This window comes from Pleurodeles waltl, chromosome 2_2, assembly GCF_031143425.1.
Source record: "Pleurodeles waltl isolate 20211129_DDA chromosome 2_2, aPleWal1.hap1.20221129, whole genome shotgun sequence".
Classification (NCBI taxonomy): domain Eukaryota; kingdom Metazoa; phylum Chordata; class Amphibia; order Caudata; family Salamandridae; genus Pleurodeles; species Pleurodeles waltl.
In genome coordinates this window covers 816,661,146-816,680,178 of record NC_090439.1, presented here as the reverse complement: position 1 = coordinate 816,680,178, position 19,033 = coordinate 816,661,146, and positions in this window count along the sequence as shown.

Genomic DNA, 19,033 nt, shown 5'->3' with positions numbered 1-19,033 from the left:
TCTGTTGGGCCACCACGCCAGAATGAATGCCCTCCAGGTATGCATTTGTTTGTTGCAAATGCCTCTCGGCACGCAGGATGGCATTCAGAATGGTTGACTGCCCAACAGTGAGGGATCTCAGGAGGTCAATAGCCTCCTCACTGAGAGCAGCAGGGCTGACTGGGACAGGGCCTGAGGTGCCTGGGGCGAAGGAGATGCCCACCCTCCTGGGTGAGTGAGCACGGGAAACACGCTGAGGGGCTGCTGGGAGGGTGGTGCTGGTAGGGGGGATGGTGGCTGTACCTGTTGTTGGGGTGGGCACAGAGGTGTCCGACACCGGCAGGGAGCTTCCATCGGAGGAGGTGTCACTGTCACTGGTATCCCCTCCTATCCCCGTCGTGGAGCTCCCCTCCCCCTCCATCCCACTGGTGCCTTCCCCCTCAGTGGATTCGCCCTCATGGGCCATGTGGGATGCAGTTCACTCTGTCGCCGGTGCCTCTGCTCCTCCGCCAGATGATGCTAATGCACACAAGGACAGGGTGACAAAACAAAAAGGGGAGGGGGAGACAGCGGATTAACTTGGTCAATGCCAGTAACACCACTCCGTTGGCATATACAACACACAGTGAGCTGCCCTATGCACTATGCCATGCCCAACCAGTCACTACCAGCCCATGGGGTACAATGCCTAATGCCAGCATCTGCACACCTGACACCCACAGGACCCTGCCCAGTAGTAGTTGGCCACTTGTACCATGGGGGTAGGAATGCTTCAGATCCTGCACACAAGGTACCTGCCCTGCCATGATCGCTCTGGCCTAGGGGCACCCACAGCCCAATCCCCCAACCAGCTAGCTCCTAAAGCATGCAAAGTAATCTTTCAGAATTTGTACTCACCCCCTTGTGGCTGCTGTGATGCCCTCAAGCTCCCATCCAACTCCGGATAGGCCACCGCCAGGATACGGAACATCAGGGGGGTCATGGTGCGACTGGCACCCCTTCCACGTTGGGAGGCCAGCCCCAGCTGGGCCTTCGCTGTCTTCTTGGTCCAGCGGCGCAGGTCCTCCCATCTTTTGCGGAAGTAGGTGCTCTGCTTGTGATAGACCCCAAGGGTCCGCACCTCCCTGCCGATGGCACGCCAAACACCCTTTTTCTACTGGGCGCTGACCTAGAGGGGAAAAGACAGGGGAAAATGTAATTAATCACCCGTCCCGACCGGCATACTCATTGCCCACCATTTCCCACCCATGCCCTGACGCACATACACTGACCACCTCTCATGCAGCACTCAGGCCAGTATGCCTCTGCACCCCCCAACATGTGGCTTACATACACACCACTTAGAACATGCATTGCCCACACATCATGCTCTCAGAGAACTCACCTGTGTGTCTGGAAGACCGTAGAGTAACGTGTACTGAGGTAGGACCCCATCCACCAGTTTCTCCAACTCCTGTGATTGAAGGCAGGGGCCCTTTCCCCAGACACTGTAGCCATTGTCACTTCCAGACACAGGTCACAACAGCACTTGCAGTGTAGGTCCTCTCCTGTTGAAGGTCAGGAAGCAAGTGAGTGAATAGCTAGAAAATGGCGGTGTTGTCCACGGCGGTGCGTTCAGTGAGCTCTGGCGTACATCGCCATTGGCTCCTGGGACCTATAGGGCCCAATGTAAACCAATGCGAAGTTGCGCGGCGGACATCGTCCGCCTACTGTGACGCAGCATAAAGCCAGCGCACTTACCTCATTTCTTCTTGTCCCTCCTCAGAGGTCAGACAGCCGCCATTTCAGGGGGGCACATGGCATGGCACCTAGCTGTGTCACAGCACATATTCGCACAATTACTGACTCTCGACTTCACACACTGCTTCTGTGACATACATTCAAAAACAGTTGTGCCATCTATGTGGAAATATGACCTTCTACTCACCGTTCTCCTCCATAGGCTACAACCGCTGAGGCAGGTGATAAGATTGCGGCATCATCCGGTGTACAGACCCCTGGTGGACCTAGTGACAATGGAGGACAGACACATTATCATCACATTCAGACTTGATCGTGCCACAGTCCAAGAACTGTGTGCCAATTGGAGCCAAACCTGATGTCAGCTATCCGTCGGCCCACAGGAATGCCCCCTCTGGTGCAGGTCCTGTCAGTGCTCCATTTCCTGGCAAGTGGTTCCTTTCAAACAGCAGTGGCCATGGCATCTGTGATGTCTCAGGCAATATTCTCCAACATGTTGACCAGAGTGTTGGCTGCCCTGCTGAAACACATGCACAGCTACATCGTATTCCCCCAGGTGGCCACAGTCAAAGCTGACTTCTATGCCCTGGGACGTATCCCCAACATCAATAGTGCCATTGATTGTATACATGTGGCATTTGCCCCCCGCAGAAATAATGAGGTCTACAGGAATAGAAAAAGCTATCATTCGATGAATGTGTAAATGGTGTGTTTGCCAGACCAGTACATCTCCCATGTGAGTACTAAATATCCTGGCTCTGTGCATGATGCCTATGTCTTGAGGAATAGCAGCATCCCTTATGTGATGGGACAACTCCAGAGGCACCGGGTGTGGCTATTAGTTGAGCCCAAGGTCCCCACACAGTATAAGTTGGGGTCAGAGTATGGGATTGTCCCTAAGGGTTAGTGTATATCTAACAGTTGTCCCTCGACATTTACAGGTGACTCTGGTTACCCCAACCTCTCATGGCTTCTGACCCCAGTGAGGAATGCCAGTACAAGGGCAGAGGAATGTTACTATGAGGCACATGGGCCTACAAGGAGGATTATTGAGAGGACCTTCAGCCTCCTGAAGGCCAGGTTCAGGTGTCTCCATCTGACAGGCGATTCCCTGTACTGCTCACCCAAGAAGGTGTGCCAGATCATCGTGGCATGCTATATGTTGCACAGCTTGGCCTTGAGATGCCAGGTGCCTTTTCTACAGGAGGATGAGCCTGGAGATGGTCTTCTGGCAGCGGTGGAGCCTGTGGACAGTGAGGAAGAGGAGGCAGATGAAGAAGATGTGGACAACAGAACAAACATTATACAGCAGTACTTCCAGTGACACACAGGAAAGAGACTTTAAGTCAACTTCACATTTCTGTATACTTTTGGACATTGCACATGGCAGCCTCTTACCCTCTGTCTATGGACACTGACTGTTCCCTTTGGATTCCCTTTTTTCAGATCTGTATACCCCATTCTGGCTCCTGCTGTATGTACTGCTGCCCACCAACTGTCATCCTGTGGTATAATTCACTGAACATTGACATTGCAATGCTTTGAGAATGTTGTAAGAATACACCTTTCCAATCATTACACTGACTCCAGTAAGGTTTATATATTTCAAGGGTGTTTATTTTTGTGTTAAATAGTATGGGGGTAACTGCAAGGGGCTGGGGTGATGGTGGAGGAAAGTCCAGGGTAGAGTCCAGTCTTTTGGTATTAAAGGTGCATTGTCCAATGGGGCATAGGAAGGAGAGTAATGGCAGTTCAAGGTGGACAGGGTGACAGAGTGGAACAGAAGGGTAACAATCAGGAGAGTCCTGTTTCCTGGTGGGGGTCTTGGCAATGTTCTCTGGCTTCTGCCTGGATCACAAGGACCATTTGCAGGGTGGTTCTCCTTCTGCAGAGGGTTGGGTGCTGGTGGCCTGTTGGTCCTGTGGTGGGGCCTCCTGTCCACTAGCACCGGCTGAGGTGAAAGGCTGTTCCTCAGTTTGGCTAGTGTCAGGGGCCTTTTGATGTGCCACTGCCTACCTCATGGTCTTGCCCATGTCAGCAGGCACCCCTGCAATGGTGACCAGGATGGTGAAGATTTTTGTGAGGTCCTCCCTGATCCCCAGGTACTGTCCCTCCTGCAGCCGCTGGGTCTCCTGTACCTTGGCCAGTACCGTGCCCATGGTCTCCTGGGAATGGTGGTATGCTCCCATGAAGTTCGAGAGTGCCTCGTGGAGGGTCGGTTCCCTAGGCCTGCCCTCCCCTTGTCGCACAGCAGTCCTCCCAGCTTTCCTGTTGTCCTGTGCCTCTGTCCCCTCAACTGTGTGCCCACTGCCGCTGACCCCAGGTCCCTGATTGTCCTGTGTTTATGGGGTTGCCTGGGGTCCCTGTAGTGGTGGACACACTGCTGATTGACGTGTCCTGGGAACAGAGGTATGGGCCCGCTGGGTGGGTTCTGTGGTGGTGTTTCCTGAGGGGTGAGGCTCTGTGGTGGTTTGGTACTGTGACAGGGTAACCAACTGTCCAGAGGTCCCTGATAGGCCAGGTTGGTCATTGTGATCCAGGCGTGCAGAGCTGCTGTCATCACTGTGGGCCTCTTCTGGGGGGGGGGGGCTGGATGTAGCTGCACCTCCTCTGCGGTGACGTTGGGTAGGGGTCCTGTTGGGATGCAAATGCATTCTTATTTTATCTGTGTGTGCCATCTTGTGCAATGGGTGTGTTTCCATGTATAATTGTGCTTTCCCTGTCACCTTGGCCTTGTGTGAGTGGTGATTATGTGGGCTGGGGTGAGTCTCTCTAGTGTGCATGCTGTGGTGATGGGTGTCCATGCAGGTCTGTGATGGGTGTGCATGCATTGTTGTTGCATGCAGGGTTTGGTATTGGGATGGGTGGTTTGTGATAGTGGAATATATGTGAGTTGGTGGAGTGATGGGAGTGAGGGAAACAATGGGGGTATGTGATGGTATGCAGGTAGGGTGGGGATATAATGGTAAAGGTTTGCCTTACCAGAGTCCAGTCCTCCTGCTACTCCTGCGAGGCCCTCAGGATGCATGATCACCAAGACTTGCTCTTCCCATGTTGTTAGTTGTGGAGGAGGAGGTGGGGGTCCACCGTTAGTCCTCTGTACAGCAATCTGGTGTCTTGAAACCACAGAACGCACCTTCCCCCATAGGTCATTCCACCTCTTCCTGATGTCATCCCTGGTTCTTGGGTGCTGTCCCACGGTATTGACCCTGTCCACGATTCTCCGCCATAGCTCCATCTTCCTTGCAATGGACGTCTGCTGCACCTGTGATCCGAATAGCTGTGCCTATGTGTTCTCCACCATGAACATTAGCTGCTCGTCAGAAAGCCTGGGGTGTCTTTGGGGTGCCATGGATGTGGTGTGAGTGACATCTGTGTGGATGTGCGAGGTGATGTGTGGGATAATGTGTTGGGGTGTATACTGTGATGTGCATGGATGGTGTGTGGGTGATGGTGTTCTGTGCCTCTGATTGAGTGGCTAATCTTTGCTTGTCTCTCTGTGCTTGGTCTCTTTTTTTTCTTTGTAAGGGGTTGTGGGTAATGTTGGTGTGTGTTTTTTAGTGGTATGAGTGTGAGGGTGTGGTGTGTGTATGTGTGTCTGGTGTGTGTACTTTGAATTGTCCAATGTGGTGTGGTTTTGTAAGTGTCTGTGCATTTTGATCATGGCAGTGTGTACCGCCAATGGTTTTCCATGGTTGAAAGACTGCTGCATTGATTCGTGGGTCTTGATACTGTGGGTGTATTCCTGTTGGTGTAACGGTGTGGGTTTTGCTAACACCAGTTTATCACTGACCTTTGGTGTGGCGGACTTGTGTGGGTGTCTGTATAGTGGCGGTATTCTCTGTGTGGGTCATAATATCCGTGGCGGATTACCGCCACAGTCACATTATCTTGGCGGCTGGCGCCACGGCGGTAAATTGGCTTTTACCGCCAGGGTTGTAATAGCAGCCCATGCCTTCTCTATGCATATAGTCAAATTTACAAAGTACTTTTTCTCTCAGAATTCAAGTTGCAGAGACTCCTGGTTCATCTCTGCCCCATCTTGCTTTTCACAATTATCTTTTTTTGAGGGTAACACCTCTTCCCTCGCTGACCACGTTCACCAGATGAGAACCCTAACATAAATTGCTCATGCTCCTTCTGAAAGAGTTCTGGAGATGTAAATGCCCTGGGTTGTGGAAGGCTAGATCCTGGCAACCATTTAAATGTAACCTACACAGAATTTACTTGATTTCATTTTAAATGAATCCATCAGGTTGTAGAAAGGCGTGCTCCACTTCCAAAGTGACAGTAAAGAAAGCCTTCTTATCTTCAGTCCGCTGCTGATGACATATATGTTCCCCTGGGTGTATCGTTTTAGGGCAAGAGAGAACTGCTGACACACTTGAAGCAACTTTGCAGAACAAAACGTGGATGAATACTTAAATACTTTCGATTGCGATATAGTTCTGTCTCCGTGAACCAGACTTCGAAGAGACGCAACCTACTGAGGCTGGATGCTTTTTCAAATTGAAATCAGACGAAAGACTCCCTATTCCGGTTTCTTACGAAACACTTTGGAAGACCGGTCACAATTGAGCGCAGACCTACATACCTCATTGAACGCCACCTGGCGAGGCACACGCCGGTTCCTCCTCTAGAGATGCTGCAGCTGTCAGGGTATTTCAAATAAGCTTTTTACTTCAGACAAGTAGTGTGAAATGTCAGCAACACAGCCAGACCCCGCGTTCTCCATGGGATATCACAGATGCACAACAGTAAAAACACAGAAGTGGCAATTTAAAAACAGCGAGTGTTTTGGAATCCACTTGAAACGACAAACGGTCTCTGGATATTTCCAGAAACATCCAGTAGTTCAGTACTCACTGGTCACGCCCAGATGTGTTGACTGCAAATCAGCACAGCTCCAGAAGTGTTGCAGTTTGTTTGACAGCACATGGCAGTAGGAACATAAATCCATGTAAACGTTTTACTCACCGTTCATGCATAAAGATTTGTAGCAGTATATCTTTTATTACTTACTCATGCTTAACATATGAAGCAATCAGGACACATTAGGGCTGTCGCTGGGAGTTCATGATTTAACTCGCCTTTACCTAGCACTTCAAACCCTACTTCTGCCGATCCTAAGCGCTGTAAATGCCTATTGTTGCTATGATCTCAGTGGCGTAAAAAGCGCCCCCGCAGCCCCCGAGTTCCAGTGCCCCCCACAGCTCAGTACACAGTGGACGGGCGGCAGGCACCCGACTGGGTCCAGGGGAAGCGGCCCCATCTAGGGACTTTGCAGCCCCCCCCCCCCCTCAAGTTTCCTTACGTCACTGATAATCTGCTTCAAAAATACTCAATTTACCTAGCTCCGATCAATAATCTAGCACTGCCAGGACCCTGACACTTGACCTGAAGATCCTTGCAGATGTCAGCTTGGGGGATTCGACTCACTGCCCCCCCCCCTCGCCTGCCTCGTCAATACGCTCCACGAGAGCGTTGTATTTTTCTGGATCCAAGCATGGATGTCATTTAAGGGTTGCAACACTTGCTCTTTGCAACCCCCGGCACTGTCTTTGTGACTCCTGTCCTGAGAGGTGGCAAATTCAGCACACATTGGCAGCTCCTCCTTATGGTCATGAGTTGGGGCTCCACTCTTTGTTCTCTGCCAATTTGATACTACCCTAATAGTAAATGATATATATGTATATATATGTGTGTGTGTGTGTGTGTGCATGTGTGTGTGTGTGTATTAGATATATATAATATATTATTTACTATTTACTATTAGTGTAGTAAAAATGGAGCACAGTTAGCTACAATATGTCCTTTCCATGGTAGCTAAGGAAAGTAAAAATGCTTTGTTGTGTGCATACTTGCGGATGAGTGTGTTTATGTGAGTGTATGTATGTGTAAATTTGTGTGTATGTTCAAGTATGTGCATGAATAAAAGTGGAGGTCACAGGGCATGTGATGTCACTTCTGCTACCCCTGGCATTTCATTGAATTGACGTCTATGGATCCAACCTGAGTTTTGCAATCATTAATGTGAGTATTTTTTGAAAAACAATGTTATCTAGCAAGCAGAAAATATAATTTAACCCTTCCCTGTGCATATAGGTAAGAATTCGTTAAATATAAGAAACTGAAGCACAAGAGTGATAAGAAACTGGAATTTATGTTGACTGTCCGTGTTTTGATCTGCGTTGGATAATACCCTTCAGCCCATAACTCAAAGTCAATTGAGTACATTGGTGCTATGGAAATGTGAGATAACATTATTGATGCTAGACAGCTCCTGCTAATAGCTATATAGGAATAAAACATTTTGGGAGATTTTAGTTTTTTAGTTTATCATGTATAAATGATGCCCAGCTTGCAAAATGAAAACAGTATTGCATTAACTGGGGAAACCGAGGATGCCCTATATTATACAGAAGGTGTATGTTTTCTTTTTATGCTGGAGTTGAGAAATTAAGTTGATATGTTTCTTTCATTAACCATCTTTACGTTTAAATTAAAATATTGATTCTTTGCGTTTTGACAAAATGAGAAACACATATAGAATAAAAAAAATAACCCCAGTTCTACTTAGTAGATAGATTTCATTTTACCGGTTTTTGGTATATCCAAAGTCAACCCCTCTCTCTTTCCGCTGTAACGAAAAAACACACTGATGGATTCTCCTCTAGATTTAGGACGAATTCCAGACCAAGTAATTCTAAATTAGGCAATTATGCACACATGTCCTATGATTGCGAAGTAAAGAGGGTCTGACAACTCATTAGCGTTGTATCTATTTGGAAATACGATGAAATCAGGTTGTGCATACCTAATGGTTTGATTAATACTTGCGCTGACAATACTCTTCTTCTGTGACTATGGCGACTGAAGATTAGGGGCAACTGTACACAATTGTTCAAGGGCGTATCTCTTTGATTTCGTGTGAAAAGGTAATTCATGATCAAAGTGGTACAGGCAAACAATTTAATATAATTTGTATCCCACAGGTTAATTTGCATTAATCAAACAATTTTATTTTATTGGTGAATCTTATTAAATACCAACTTCAAGAATAGTCTGCAATGAATGGGACTCACAATCCTTTCCACAATAGACAGAATGTGGTCAGACAATGCAGTCATATTTGCATATCCCCGCAGAATGAACTAAAACTTTCCTAGTATATCCTCATTGAAGAAAGGTACCCACTGTTCCAAAAAGAACTGCTGCTCATTCCTTTCAAATGAGCTTCTTCTTAAGCAGAGGAAATGTCTTTCCACTTCCAGTTGTATAGTTTTGAAATGTATTACTGTATCACACACTCAAATGCAAAAAGTAGTTAGTCAAATCTAAAAGTGCGGAAAAAAAGATATAAAAGCCATTATCAAACAAAATTAATTCCAATAACAAGCACAATGAATGTGCACTTGGGAAACAAATTTTGCTTCTATAGTTCCAACTGAATTTTCTGGAAAAAGGAAAATTGATTTATTGTCTAAAGAAAAGAGCATAGTCAAAAGGTACAGCAAAAAAACATCTACTGGTGTAAAAAGAAATGGAGAAAGCTGGCTTGTTCAGCACTGGAGAGCATAACTTGGCTGTGCCATTATGTCTCTTAAAACGTGAAGCAAAGGTGTGATTCTTTTTTTATGTAAGCTTGTGAAAATGGCTTTTCATATAACCTGGTGCACTGAAATGCATACAAGTAAAAGTGCACGCACCAATATAACTTTTCATGTAAACCACATTATTCATTGTTTTGCAAGTATGTTTTTGTTATACTATTTTAGAAACCTTATTTTCATAATCAATTTTATATTCACCATGAGAAATGTGTGGAAAATCCTTTAAACTAAAAGAGTATTCATGTTTATTTTAGCTTACCCTGAGAGAAGGCTGGAGTTCTTTTTTGTATTTCGAACCTTCACCATGAAAGCCTGTTTTATTGCATATCTTCCTAAGCTGCAGGTGAGATGGTACGAGTCACTGGTTAATAAGAAGGCGCTATACGAAGGTCTGAGAAGAGGTGTTACCAAGGTCAAGAGGAGTAACTTGAAAATGCAAGACAAACTCCCATCTGAAATTCCTGAGTGTGGGAGTAAACTGAAGCTAAACTGATTTAGTTCAAGGGCTCAACAGTCTATTAGACGACTGACTTACAGATCTGTTGTTTAGTGGAAGGTTTTGACTGTGATGTCAGCTTCTGGAAAAATCAAGATTTAATTGTGGATTAGCTAGTTGTAGATTCAGATTACCCTAGCCCCTTGAAAAGAGAGGACGTCACGGAGGTACAGACCTCACACATTAGTTTTTTAAGTGGCTTCATCCTACTAACACCTCTTTTGACAGAAACATCTACAGAAGTTCTGTTGTGCTGCTCTTTTTCTCTGAATTTTATAGATATTAGAATAGTTAGTAATCTAGATCTAATGGTTAGGCAGGAAAATTGGAATTTGGATTGAATGCATCAGACGTTTTTTCTCTTTTTCTGCATTATCACTATTGAAATATTAGTTCTGCACATGCTGATTAAATTCAAAGTTGTGCAATACTTTAACTCTGCTTTGGTGATTTTGTACATTTATACCATGGTTTTGAGACTCATTTATGTAAAGTTGACTTTGGGTCTGTAAAAATGTCCTTTGAACTTTATTTTGGTGTCTGAGATTCAATGTGTGGCCTATAGGTTACACCGAAATTCATATTGAGAAATTTTAAGGTGTGTCTAGAAATATTGTCCAGTGCCAGATCCAGCATTAATCGATTTTCACACAATTAAATATTGAAACAGAATGCATTTGCAAATGTGCACAATGAGTATGCTTAATTATATACTGGTGTAAAATATGAAAGACCAACAAAAGGTGATGTGTGGAACTCTATCAAAAGTCTCAGTTACTGAAAATATCTCAGGGTCATATTCCAGTCTACCAACTTTGGCCCACTGCATCGACTCAAAGGGGAAACAGCAATATGCACTTAATCTTACCCCATTGAAATAGGAACAGTCCAGACCAAAGTGGCAGCAAATGTTCCATATGAAAGGTAAAACAAGCAACCTCAGACCAGTTTCAGCCCACTTTGACTCGACATTGAGGAACAGTTTAAATTCCAAAGTATAGTAAGCACAAGACCCACATCAATGCTTAACAAAGTGGAATTTGAAAAGAAATAGGCCAGGCCCTGTGCCTCACCCCCACTGCACATGATATTCCTGCTCTGGCCTCACCTCCACTGTGGAGTGCTGACCAGGCCCATACTGCTCTCCCCCAAGGTGCACAGCTCAAACATATGCACAGCAGTAGTCAGAAAAAGGTGGTAGTGGTCTGAAGTTTGGGGAGGGGGATTCAGGCTTTGGCTGGAGAGCAAACACTGTACCTTAGTGTTACTGTTAATGGAGTAATGACACATTACATTATTAGTCTTATAATTTATAGGGTGCTGTATCCCCTGTAGAGCCACCAAGGGAGCTGCAGTAAAAACGGTGGGACAAAATTGATTTTTTTCCCCTGTAAACCATGAAGGATCCACAGACCCCAGAAAAAGCAAAATAAAAGTTTGTTGTTACAAAAATGAATCCAATTTACAATCAATAAGTGGCTCTGAGAAGAAACTTTGGGTTTATGAAGAGCTTTGTGTACAGCTATCGGTAAGATTGAATATGTTCTTTCTGGTTGGTAAGGAAGATCCTATCCCCTGCTGCTGTCAAAAGCTCTCCATCACTTGGAAAATTACAGGTATGTCGAACTGGATGTTGTTGTTTTAGATGGGGTCCAGGCCATTGTCCAGGAGGTATGCGGCAATCACCTTGTTGTCATTTGTTCTGGGATTATTCTATTTCTGGATAAAACTAGCCAGACCATTTGCACTTCAGTATTTGAGAATTAATGGAATGGACAGCGGCGGCAATGGCCTCAGTTCCTCAGGGAGGCAAGGCCAAAGCCGTTGCACAGAGGGTACTCCCATCACCCTTGGAATACGCACTCTGTGCTGTAGCAGACAGTGCACATTCCAAGGGTGCTGGGCAGGGGGACCCTGCACTACCCATGACATGTCATGGCCAGTGCAGGGCCCCCCCTGTGGCCACCAGCACCGTGTTTCTGCCAGCTTTTTCATGGTGGGGACCCTACAATGAAAAGGCTGGTGGAAAAGGAAGTTAGGATCAGCACTGCAGCGCTGAAGTCAGCGCTGCAGTGTCTGACCATGACTTCAACCTCCTCCAACCTGTCAGGATCCATGATCGTGGTGGTGATGTCCAGATCCATGATCATGGCAGTGGCGGCGGTCCCCTGACAATCCGACCACCAGGGTCATAATCTGGTGGTCAGACCGTCAGGTGTGCAGAGGTCTGACCGCCACCAGGAGTTTGGCGGTCCTTGGACCGCCAAACTCGGAATCAGGCCCAAAGGCTGTGTAAGAGAAAAGATGTCATGGACACAATAATGCGACTGTTCCGATGTTGAGGTCAATGTCTTAATGTTTCATCTCTTCTTAGATGTCGACTCAACCCTTTGAATTAGATCAAGGATGTTAACAAAGACCCAAACTGAGGGAAAAGAAGAGTGAGGAGAGACAGAAAAAGAGAAACACTTTTGCAGGCTGGTGTTCAGAAAATGTGGACTGAATTCCTGGGACGCATAATCTAAAGGCTAAACTTTGAACATCAAGGTCTTCACCTGAAGGTGACAGAATAGTGATTGCTAAAGGTTGTACACAAGAAGAAAGGAGTTACATAGAAAAGTAAAAGAGTTTGAGTCTAAATTGGTGCAACTGGATAGTAGACTGTAAGTGGCCCCTGGTAACCTGTGAGTCTAAATCAGAAGCTGAAGAGGTAACCCCACTTTTGTAGAGGAAGGAAGGAGGCCTGAACAAGGAGACAAACAGACAAGAGGGCAGATAGCAATCAATAACAAAGAGGAAAATAGAGGACCAAGGATAACAGTAAAAAGTGGAAAACAATAAAGTCAAAGAAATGTTACAAGCCACAAGCGAACTAAAGTGAGTAGAGAAGAGTCACAACAACCACTGCTGTCAGACAAGGAAGCTTTATACAGGTTGGATTTAAATACCTGTTTACCAGGATGTGTGTCATACTACACTTGTCATCTAGTGGCTAGGGCTGTGTGTCCAAGGCTGGGAGATGTAGTTGTTAATAGGCACAAAAACATATTTTTATTGGTCTCTGTGCCATCTACTCAAAGTTCCCAGTCCACTTCATCCTAATGTGTCTTGTGACCTTTTAAGGATTCCAGCACCTTTCCAAAGGTTTCTTTCACTTCAAATGGTAAAATAAACCCAGCAACCATGCCTAAAGCTAGGGACCTCATTATGAGTTTGTCAGTAGGACGAGCTGAACACACAACTTGCGGGGAGGACGCCACGTTACCGGTGGCTTCCTCCCCAAGTGTATTACAAGGTTCCTGCTGGGTTGACCGGTGGGAACATTATATTACCCATTCCCACCAGGCTGACCAGAGGGAACAGTGCTATGATATTGGCCTCAGCCGAGGCCAATACCGTAGCACACCAGCACCAGCCCCCTGTGATCCCTGGCACTGCCTTTCTGCCAGCCTTTTCATGGCCTTTCCATGGCTTGTTCAGCGCTGCTGTGGCTGAGTACAACTCAGGCCACCGTCAGCACATCAGAAATTATGTTCCTGGGAGGGACGGTGGTCCCCTGGCAGGTCTGCCAGTCAGTGTTGTAATGTGGTGGTCAGACTGCCTGGAGTGCAGCAGTTCAACTGTCATCGTGAGTGTGGGCCGCCACACTCGTAATGAGGCCTTTAGTCTTCACAGTGTACAATCAATACTTGTGGTTGCTAAAATGTGGAAATCCTTTAAATGAAAGGTGGAGTATGATGCTATTTAATTCTACCAACCCACAGCCCATGTTATGTTCATATTAAGCATCCCAAAATCCTTGTCAATGGCTCAAGATCTTCAATACTCACATGCCCAGTGGACAAAACAGTGATCCATAATTCACACACAAACCATGGTGCTAGAATCCTAGTGTGTTTCAGAGAAAGAGTTGCAGAATAAGAAGTCTTCATAAAGAAGGAGTGATTTGAATACAAAAAAGTGACAGTTTTAATGTTACAGGATGGTTCCTGTGAAGTAGGTCAAAATGCTAGGGTACAAATAAGGTACACTGAAAGGTAACAAATATACTGTGGCTGCATTTTACTGAAAAATAAACCGCATTCTTCTTGTAAGCTTTGAAAATGGACACCACACACTCCCCTTCATGGATTTTGCAGTAAGTGGTTTAAAAACATGAAGTGATACCAACGCTACCAAATATTTTAGCGTTGCAGTCTCCTGAAGAAGAAGCTATGCATAGTGAATTTTGGAGCTGATTAGAAACTGGGAATCTGCTTGATCTGGTAACCTTGAAAACCGATGTACAGTAGAAGGGTAGGTTTTATAATAGGTTTAAAACATAAAGGTTACAACTTCATGCAGCCCCTTTGCTTGTAATATATATATTTTTTAAACATACCTCTAACTAGATATTACAACCTGACCCTGAAAATTAAGATTTTATAATAAAACTGAGATCCATTCTTACACTGTATGAAGAGATGTGTATAGCTGAATATGCTTATGGAGGTTTTCATAGAAATGATTGCAAAACATTCTACAAAGATTTCGACAATCTGTGGTTTGAGAATTACTTATGTTTTCTGCAAGCAATTCATTGTCTTCTATTACAGTATGTGATATGTGGTGTTCTGTTACATTTGAAGATCTTTAAGTGACAAGTTAATGAGGTAGTAAGTGAGGGAATGTATTTAAATAAAAAGTGAGTGATGTATATTATAATAAAACCCAGTGTTGACTGCTGTGTAATGCCAGTAGCCAGAAATACAGCTTCAAGTCCACTAAACAATACAACTACTTAGTTATTATAGAATATCGAGACATTTTGGGCCATTTCAAATTTCAAAGGAATTAAAAGGTACTATGAAATTGTCAGGGTGATACCGGGGGACATGTGGTATTGCACTACCACCCACCCACTAACTCAGAGACCAGAACATGCACACCATCACTTTATCTATAAAAATCTAACAGAGGCAGACAGTATGATGTACCTAATATCACACTGATGTACAAATGTTATCACTGTGTCACTCATCCAAGACACACAGGCATACTCAGTGATGAGATGAGGCACATTGTGTGATGGGTTAATGGAAGCAAAGGCACTATGGTATACTTAGGGTCACTTCCAGGACATGTATCACCACACTGTCACTCACCCAGAAACACAGGGGTAAACTTGGAGATCTGAACAAGTACAGCGTCTCTGGCTCTTTGACAAAGTAATAGAGGAAAAGGCACTATTCTATACTTAGAGTCACACAGAGGGACATTTATCAGTATACTCATCCAGGGGCATACTCCGACACATGAACAAACAAACTATCATTTAATGTATGACAGTCCAATGAAGGCAAATGAACACTTATGTACCAAGAGTAAGATCCAAGGACAAGTGTCATCAGACCACACCTCACCCTGCCACTCAAGGGTACACTCAGCGACCTGAACAAGCAAACAATCACTGCCTCCATGTAGTCCACCTTCACTGCACATTGCCGAAGAATGAACAAAAGAAAGGAGCTATCTGATTGGCTACTCACACTATGTCAGAAATAAGGGCACAGCCTCTACAGATGAGGAACCTGCTCATTTGCAAGACACCTTTTTGCATTTGTCATTTGGGAGAGGCAGATTCAAATTGGATTACAATTCATCTCCATCATTGCATCAAGGAACACTACAGCAAGCTAGAAAACCCCCGGTGATTTACAAGGAAAATCATCTGCTCCATCAAAGCAGAATAATGATTTTAGAACTCAAAGACCTTCAAGGGGGCGACTGGTACGGCTTTCTGTTACGTACCCAGCAGAAAACAGCAAATAAGTAAAGTTCATAAATTATGTCATTAAGATGTCATCGTGTTGTCATCAAATGTGTCATGAGTGATGTTATCTCTGAGGAGATAAACAGTGAATAGCATGGGGAAGCGCGATTCAGTGGTGGAGGCGGCGGCGGCTGCACTTTCAAGGGCCAAGGGCGGGCCCGTCCTGCGCCCGTCAGCGGCTGGCAGAGGCTGGGCCACCCCTCTGAGAACTTTCTCACGAACTCAGGACTTGGTGCATAAGCCTCCAAACAGGTACTACATTTCTCTCCCTTGACTTCCTGTTACAATATTTTTGTGGCCTGCATCTCTGCTCTCTTAAAAAGATTTTCCAAAACACTGGGATAAATCCGTTTACCTCTCCTTTCCTCCATTTTTCTATAAATAACTATTAGTTATCATACCCCCTAAGAGAACTCCTATTTCGCAGCCTACTACTAGAGAACTCTTGTGCCTAAGGCAGTTAGCAACAATGGGAAAAAGGAAGCAACCTAGCGTAAACGACATTTCACTCCAAAAAAATCATACGTCAATTTTGAAATTTATCTCAGTAGCTATGGGGGAAATCAACAAACAGATTACTAATGTTGAGGGAAAAATACTCACCCAGAATAGGCCACTAGTACCCCTTAATCCCCCCCATTAACAACAACTCCTGATCACTCGGCAAAGCTTTTTGAAACTGGAACCCAGACTAAAAACACAAATGGTTGTATTCAAGATGTAATTGATTTTATTTCAGATGGAGATGAGCACCCTCCCTCACCAAAACGTAAGAGGAAACCTCAACTAGCAAGGAAGGACATACCATCCGAACAAGAACTGCCTGTTAATGCTAGAGCTGGCTCTCTGAAAGCCCAAATTAACGTACCCATCCAAAATGTTCAAACTCGCTCTCAAAACGCAAAATCTGATCATAAGAACAAACCCCACACAGTGAAAGGGAAAACTAGTGCTGTAGAGCTGCCGACTGCTTCAGAAAAATTAGTTAGCTCACGCTTTGATCAAGTAATAGAACGCTTAACTCAATTGGAGGGAAAAATTGATTATTTGCTTAAAACATTGAACCCACAATTAACTAACCCACTAGTCTCAATTACACAGCAGCTTTGCGATATTGATTCCAACGCTAGCTCCCCTCCAACGCACCAGATCCATCCACCTACTCCTCAGATTACTCAAAGACAAGACGACTCTTGTGTCTTACCCGATAGAATTGGTAATGCCCAATCCCATAAAATGGCACCAAAAAGTGGGGAACACGTATCTATTCCTAAAGTTTACCAGGGCACCTTTTTAACAGGGAGAGACTCTATCTGGAGCACAGGGGGAATCATGGACAGCTTTGAGGAACAAGGCCCTAAATTGGATTGCAACCCGTCTGAAACCTGGTATGACAAATAAACTTTTTGAAGACATTAAGATGGTTAGAAGGGTGAAAGGGGTGGGTAGAAACCCCCAAATATTTAGGGACGATTGTGTAGTTCTTTCATTCAAAACTCCTACGTTGGTCGAAGGCATCTTAAGAAATTTAAGCCCACACCAGATTACTGATCATGGCGTTGCCTTGCTTCCCTTGGGCTTTTTCTATGCGAGTACCAAAGGCCATGACGGTCCTGGTCTTCATCCTGAGGACCAAAGAACCAGGCCTGAGTCGCAATACACGATTTCCACTGTGAATAGATTCTGGGGGCTCAGCATGGAAGACACAGATTGACTGTTATCTGATAAGGAACCTTGCAGGCTTAAGCACCCCATAGAAGCATCAGACCTCGTCTATTTGGGTGCTGACAATTCGGCAGTAGACCCTGGAGAAGAACGATTGGACATGGAATCTTCCCCTAGACATCCCGCCAAAGATGAACTGTTTTCAAGAACCCTGCCAAAAAAAATCCTTACCCCTGCATTGACTCAATTCGAACGTATAGAAAGCAATATCACCCCAGGGAAAACTCAGGTAATTGAAAAGTCCCCTGCAGGCCAGGCTAAAAAAATCTATAGAGACCATTTCTCATTTTTATTTTTGGAATGTGGCTGGCCTCCGATCGAAAGTGGAGAATGAGGTCTGGTTAGAATATATCCAGCGTTTTCCCTGGGTGTGTCTTCAAGAGACCTGGTCTGTGAACCCGATTCACATAAATGGCTACAGGACACTACATACTCCTGCCGTTCCCTCTGCACGGGGCAGAGCTAAGGGCGGTTTGTGTACTTTTATATCTAAAAAGTGTGATATAATCAAGGACATTGTTTTAACATCTAATATGTTTTATCAAGTGATTACATGTGATTTGAAAAATATTGCACATTTGGTGGTCATCAATTTTTATAACATTGTACCCCTTCAAGACTTTCGATCAGTACTTAACCTTCTTCAGGACGATATTGATCGGGCTTGTGATTCCTCAAATAAACAGTCCTATATTGTGTGGGGATGTGATTTTAATATATATCTGGGTCCTCAATCGATTAAGGTCCACTGCTCGTGTGCCCTTGACGGCGATGATGATCCATTACACTTCATACACAATAATTCAGGCAATTTGTTGAATGAAGTTCTATTTAGCCTTGATCTTATCCTGTGCAATAGCCTGACCCATGGAAGACCACAATTGAAACCCACCTTTAATGGCAGGCATGCCAACACGACAATTGACTTTATTTTACTTTTTAATAACCTTCTTCATTATGTACTTGATTATAACATTCAAGATACTATATTTAGCGACCATAACCCTCAAACCGTAGGCCTCACACTTCCCCAACATATTCCCATACATAGGGAAATGGAAGAGATAGTAGAAAATATTGAATTGGGAGCAAGAAACGGTTATACTATCCGGTGGTCAGAGATTGAACCCGCAGGTTTTATGAAACGACTAGTGATTAATCATCTTAAAGAATTTAATACCTGCCTCGCAGTTAACACGAGTCCACGAGATTGCATTGAGGCCTTTGATGTAATTACTCCTGGCATAAAACAGTCCCTTAAGGCAAGTTTCAGCAAACCGAGATCGAAGGAGGACAAAGGCTGGTTTGATGCTGAATGCACACAAGCCCGTAAGAATCTAAAACGTCACTTACACCTACAAAATCCGGATAAATGCCAATTAAGAGGAAGGAGAATAAAAATGCCATAAAGAAAAGAAAACAGAACTTAAAAAATGAGGCATGGCAATCCCTCCATGACCCAAGCCTCCGGAATGATAATGTTAAGTTCTGGAAAATTGTTAGTTCCCCGCTCCTATGTGATCGAGAAATACCAAAAATTGAAATAGCCATCACGGAAAAAGAGTGGGTTGCTTTCTTTTCTGCCATATACTCCTTAGAAAATTTAGCATTGGAAACAAATCTCCCTAAATTAGACTCTCATGCTATCATTTCACCATTTACTTTAAA